Below are 5,577 nucleotides of genomic sequence, written 5' to 3' on the forward strand. Positions count from 1 at the left end.
CGCCCCTGGGTGGGGTGTGATAATTCCACAGGGTATATCTCCTGTGATCCTGAAGGGTGGTGTGTACTTGCTTGGGGCCAAGATCTAATTTTGAGTGAGTCACCATCATCCTTCCTTGCCAGAGACCCCCTGGACAGAAGTTGTACTTTGAAAAACCTAAGTGAGTAATTAGGACTTCTGTTATTTTATCCTTTTTATTTTTATCTGTTGTTGGTGTAAATAATTTGTTTATTATATATTGTTATATGCACTGTGACTATTTTTGCTCATAATAAACATTCATTTATTAAGTTCTACCTTTTGTTTGGTTAAGAATCACGTTACCTGAAGAGACTAGTTAGCATTTTTGTAATTACATAGATATTGTGGCAAGTAATATTTGGTGGGTTTTTATTGTTGATTTACCTGGGGGACCAAGGCACCCCATTTATAAATTGTCTTGGTGGTGGCAGCGTTAAGATAGTAATAGTTATATTATGTTTAAGTGTGGGTGGTGTTAAAAGGGGGATTTTGTCATTATTTCCGGTCTAGTGCAGACAAATAGTGTACTTTAACCCTTTCACCACTACAACTACGTCACGCACACTCTTGGAGTAGGGTGCGTTCGTGACAAATTGGTGGCATAGCGGTGGGATAACTAAAATATTTTTTCATCTTTTTATACCAGATTTTAGTGTTGCTGGATTTGTTGGTTAATCCAGGCACTAGAAGAAATTGTCTCAATTTCCAAAGGCTGAACTCAGAGCATATATAATATATTTACACCTCAACAGTCCCCCCCCCCCCCCCCCCTTCTCTGTTTTTTCTTTGCTATCTTTTATTTACTAAATGGAGTACCAGGCACAGTCCAATGCAGTGCTAGACCAGCTTTGCCGGGAGAGATCTATTCCCTGTCGGGGAAAAACAAAAGAGGAACTATTACAAGCGCTGGTGGACTATGATTTGCAACAAGCAGTGCAAAGTGAGGCCTCAAACACTGCAGAGGAGATACCTGCAGCTTTTGTCAATGATGTACCGAGATCTGGAGATCCTTTGGATTGTTACTTACAAACGGTGTTAAAATATGTGGACTCAGCAGATGCAAACCAAAGACTACAGCTTATCCTTCAATATCAGGAGGCTGAGAGGGAGAGAGAGGCTGCTGAGAGGGAGAGAGAGGCTGCAGAGCGGCAGGCTGAGAGAGAGGCTGCAGAGCGACAAGCTGCCAGAGAGCATGAGCTAAAAATGGCTGAGTTAGAGAGGTTGACTGCCTCCCCTATAAGTATTAATTCCAGAGACTCTTCTGCACCCAAACCACGTGCAGAGAATTTTCCAACTTTGGACAAAGATGGTGATTTGGATGTTTTCCTGCGCAGTTTTGAAAAAGTTTGCAGGCAGTTCCAGCTACCAAAGGACCAGTGGGCAAAATACCTCACCCTTCGTCTCAGAGGTCCTGCACTGGAAGCATTTGCTGCGCTTCCAGCAGAATTTGACCAGGACTATGATTCGATTAAGGCTGCCTTGCAGGAACGGTACAACCTCACTCCTGAGGTGTACCGAAAGAAATTCAGGACTTTGCAAAAGCATCCTACAGAAAGTTATGCAGCAGTTGTGGGGCACCTGGCGACAGCATTCCGACAGTGGACTACAGGGCTGGAGATTACCACTTTAGAAGGTTTGCAAGATCTGCTAATAAAAGAACAGTTTTTGCAGCTCTGCCCAGCCGATGTACAGGAATGGTTGCTGGACCGGAACCCCAAAACGGCATTGGAAGCGGGTAAGCTGGCGGATGTCCACACTGCCAATCGAGCAACAGTGGACCAGAGCTGAGGTTTTGCCAAGGGAACATCCAGCTGGAGGACCACACCACCACGACTCCCCATCACCAGGCCTAGCGGGCTATCTTTTGTTTCAGCTCCTACCTCAGTGAGAGGGGGAGCTAGTGTCATGTCTGCGCAAGGAGATAGTCGCAGATGTTTTATTTGCAACCGAATGGGGCACTTGAGTAATACCTGCCCAGAGAAAAGGAGGCCAGCACCCTCATCCGGAGGGGTTCAACCTGCAAGAGCCCCATCTTCTGTGTTGTTCGTGACCAAGTCAGAGGGCAACAATAATGTGAACCTGCAGCCTGTTACAGTGGGAGAGAAGGTAACTGTGGGACTCAGGGACACTGGGGCAGATGTGACTCTTGTGCGTCCAGAGCTAGTGCGCTCTGAGGACTTCATTCCTGGCAGGACTTTAGCCGTAAAAGGGATTGGGGGAATACGTCCTGCAGTGCCAATGGCACGCGTATATTTGGATTGGGGAGCGGGGAAGGGTTTCAGAAATGTGGGGGTATCGGATAATATTCCTACAAATGTATTGCTTGGTACCGACTTAGGTAGTTTGTTATCCCAGTATGTGCCTGAGAGTGATATGTGTTACCAACCAAAGCCCTGTAGGGGCCCTGCTGTGGAAAGGACAGGGTTTACATGTTTATGTAAATTACTGTGCTTGGAGGGAGGTCAGAATGTATGTCAGTCTGTGCCAGAGCCCAGGGTGTCTGTGGAATCGTGTAACAAGGTATGTAGACAATTGTGCTGGGAGGGAGGGCAGAGCGAGCATGTGTGCCAGTCTGTGCCAGAACCAGATATGTCTGCAATACGATGTGAGGGTGTGCCAAGACAGAGTCACTGGGAGGGAGGGCAGAGTGAGTGTGTGTATCAGTCTGTGCCAGAACCAAACTTGTCTGTGGTACCCTGTGAGGATGTGCCAAGTGCAAATCACGAGGAGGGGGAGACAGAGGTTTCCACTGTAGCTGTGGTAACCCGGCAGCGGTCTTACCCGAGTAGGGAGCAGGGCCTGCCGCAGCCTGCAGACTCAGGGCGTATGTCAACAGGAGGGCACCCATATGAGGGAACCAGGGAGTCTTGCACCTTGTTATCATCCCTTCCTGTAGTCCAGGGGCAGGAATCTGTGTCCGAGCCCCCTATTGACTCTGAGACCGAGGCGCGGTGTCCTGAATTCCAGCAGGCCCAACAGACAGATCCCACGTTAGAGGTATTGAGGGAACGTGCTAGGCAGCCACTCACAGACAGGGATAGGGAGAGAGTGTACTGGGATAATGAGAGGTTATACAGAGAAACCATTCCTACTATGGGGCAGGAGCCTTGGGTAACAGAAAGGCAGCTGGTGGTACCTCAGAGGTACCGGGACAAGCTGCTGAAGGTAGCTCACGCCATCCCCATGGCTGGGCACCTAGGGGTGGCGCGGACTAAGTCTCGCTTGTCCCACCATTTTTATTGGCCTGGTATGGGCACAGATGTGGCATATTATTGTCGTTCCTGCCCTGAGTGTCAGAGGGTGGGAAAGCCTGGGGAAGTAGGTAAGGCCCCCCTAATACCCCATCCTATAGTTGGGGAACCATTTGAGAGAATAGCTGTGGATATTGTCGGTCCCCTTGCCATTCCCAGTAGTTCGGGCAAGTGATATATATTAACCGTGGTAGATTACGCCACTCGCTACCCAGAGGCAGTAGCCCTATCATCCATCAGGGCTGACAAGGTGGCTGATGCTCTGTTAAGCATATTCTCCCGTGTGGGATTTCCCAGAGAAATGCTAACCGATCAAGGCCCCCAGTTCACCTCTGATCTGATGCAGTCCCTCTGCAAAATTGTGCGGGTAGAACATCTAGTGACCAGCCCCTACCACCCCTAAACAAATGGCTTGTGTGAGAGGTTTAATGGGACCCTCAAGCAGATGCTGAGGACCTCCGTAGAGTCACAGGGGAAGGATTGGGAGCGATACCTGCCACACCTCCTGTTCGCTTACAGGGAGGTGCCACAGGAATCCACAGGCTTTTCCCCATTTGAGCTCCTCTATGGACGTAGAGTGCGCGGCCCCCTAGCTCTGATCCGAGAGGGGTGGGAAGGAGAGTTGGGGGCCCCAAAGACCTCTATTGTAGATTATGTACTCCGGTTTAGGGACAAAATGCAGACTTTCATGGGGGAGGTGTGTGAGAATCTGAGGGCTGCCCAAACCAAGCAGAAGGGGTGGTATGATCGGGATGCCCGAGAAAGAGTGTATGGAGTGGGTCAAAAGGTTCTTGTGCTGATACCCACAAAGCAGAACAAATTGCAGGCAGCATGGGAGGGTCCATTTACTATTCTGCAGCGGACCAATGATGTGAACTATGTGGTATCCCTGGATGAGGGGGGAAGGAGGAAAAAGGTGTATCACGTAAATATGATTAAAGCCTATTATGACAGGGAGACTATGGTGTTAACCGTATGTAGTCTGCCTGGGGACGAGCAAGAACCTGATCCCCTTGTGGATCTACTGGCTGCAACCCGGGATCTAGAGGGCATTGAGGTAGCCCAGGTTAATACCCACCTAACAGAGGGACAGAGGAGTCAGCTATTTGAGGACCTTAGACCTTACCATAGTTTCTTCACAGGGAAGCCTGGCAGGACACACCTAGTAACCCATAACGTGGACACTGGGGATCACCATCCCCTCAGACAGGCTGCCTATAGAGTATCCTTAGAAGTGAAGGCAGACATTAGGAGGGAAATAGAGGAAATGATGGAGCTGGGTGTAATCCGGAAGTCTCACAGCCCCTGGGCCTCCCCAGTGGTACTGGTCCCCAAGAAGGACAAGACCACTAGATTCTGTGTGGACTACCGGCGGTTAAACCTGGTAACTGCATTTGATGCATATCCTAAGCCACGCATTGATGCATTGCTAGACCAACTAGCTGGAGCTAAGTTCCTTAGCATTATGGATCTCAGCCGAGGGTACTGGCAGATCCCCATGACCCCTGAAGCGCAAGAGAGATCGGCCTTTATCACTCCCTTTGGGCTATATGAGTTCCAGGTGATGCCCTTTGGGATGAAAAATGCCCCTGTCACCTTCCAACGTCTAGTTAATCACCTGCTAGAGGGACAGGAGGGGCATGCGGTAGCATATCTGGATGATATTGCGGTGTTTAGTGATACTTGGGAGGAACACCTGCTCCATTTAACACAAGTTGTGGACCGCATAGCAGCAGCTGGGCTCACTATAAAACCAGATAAGTGCTAACTGGGCATGACAGAGGTTCAGTACCTGGGGCATAGAGTGGGAGGGGGGACGCTTCGCCCTGAGCCCAGTAAGGTAGAGGCTATAATGGCCTGGCCTGCCCCCCAGACCAAAAAGCAGGTGATGTCATTCCTGGGTACTGCAGGGTACTATAGGAAGTTTGTACCACATTATAGTACCCTGGCCAAACCCCTAACCGATCTCACTAAGAAAGCACTTCCACGAGTGATTAAGTGGCCTTCAACTCCTTAAAACAGGCCCTTACTGATTCTCCCATACTACAGGCCCCTAATTTCCACAGATGGTTCTTAGTACAGACCGATGCCTCTAATTATGGCCTGGGAGCGGTGCTGAGTCAGGTGGATGAGAAGGGGGATGAGCATCCTATTGTGTATCTCAGCCGGAAGCTGCTACCTAGGGAAGTGGCCTATGCCACTATAGAAAAAGAGTGTTTGGCCATAGTTTGGGCCTTGCAAAAACTGCAACCGTACCTGTACGGGCGCCAGTTTACCGTGATTACCGATCACAACCCCCTACACT

General features: G+C 49.5%; 1 pseudogene; it reads left to right on the plus strand.

Moving 5' to 3' along the window:
• Positions 1-828: 828 nt before the first annotated feature.
• Positions 829-3,675, plus strand: LOC134586326 (uncharacterized; annotated as a pseudogene).
• Positions 3,676-5,577: the final 1,902 nt, after the last annotated feature.

Source organism: Pelobates fuscus, chromosome 2 (genome assembly GCF_036172605.1).
Source record: "Pelobates fuscus isolate aPelFus1 chromosome 2, aPelFus1.pri, whole genome shotgun sequence".
NCBI lineage: Eukaryota > Metazoa > Chordata > Amphibia > Anura > Pelobatidae > Pelobates > Pelobates fuscus.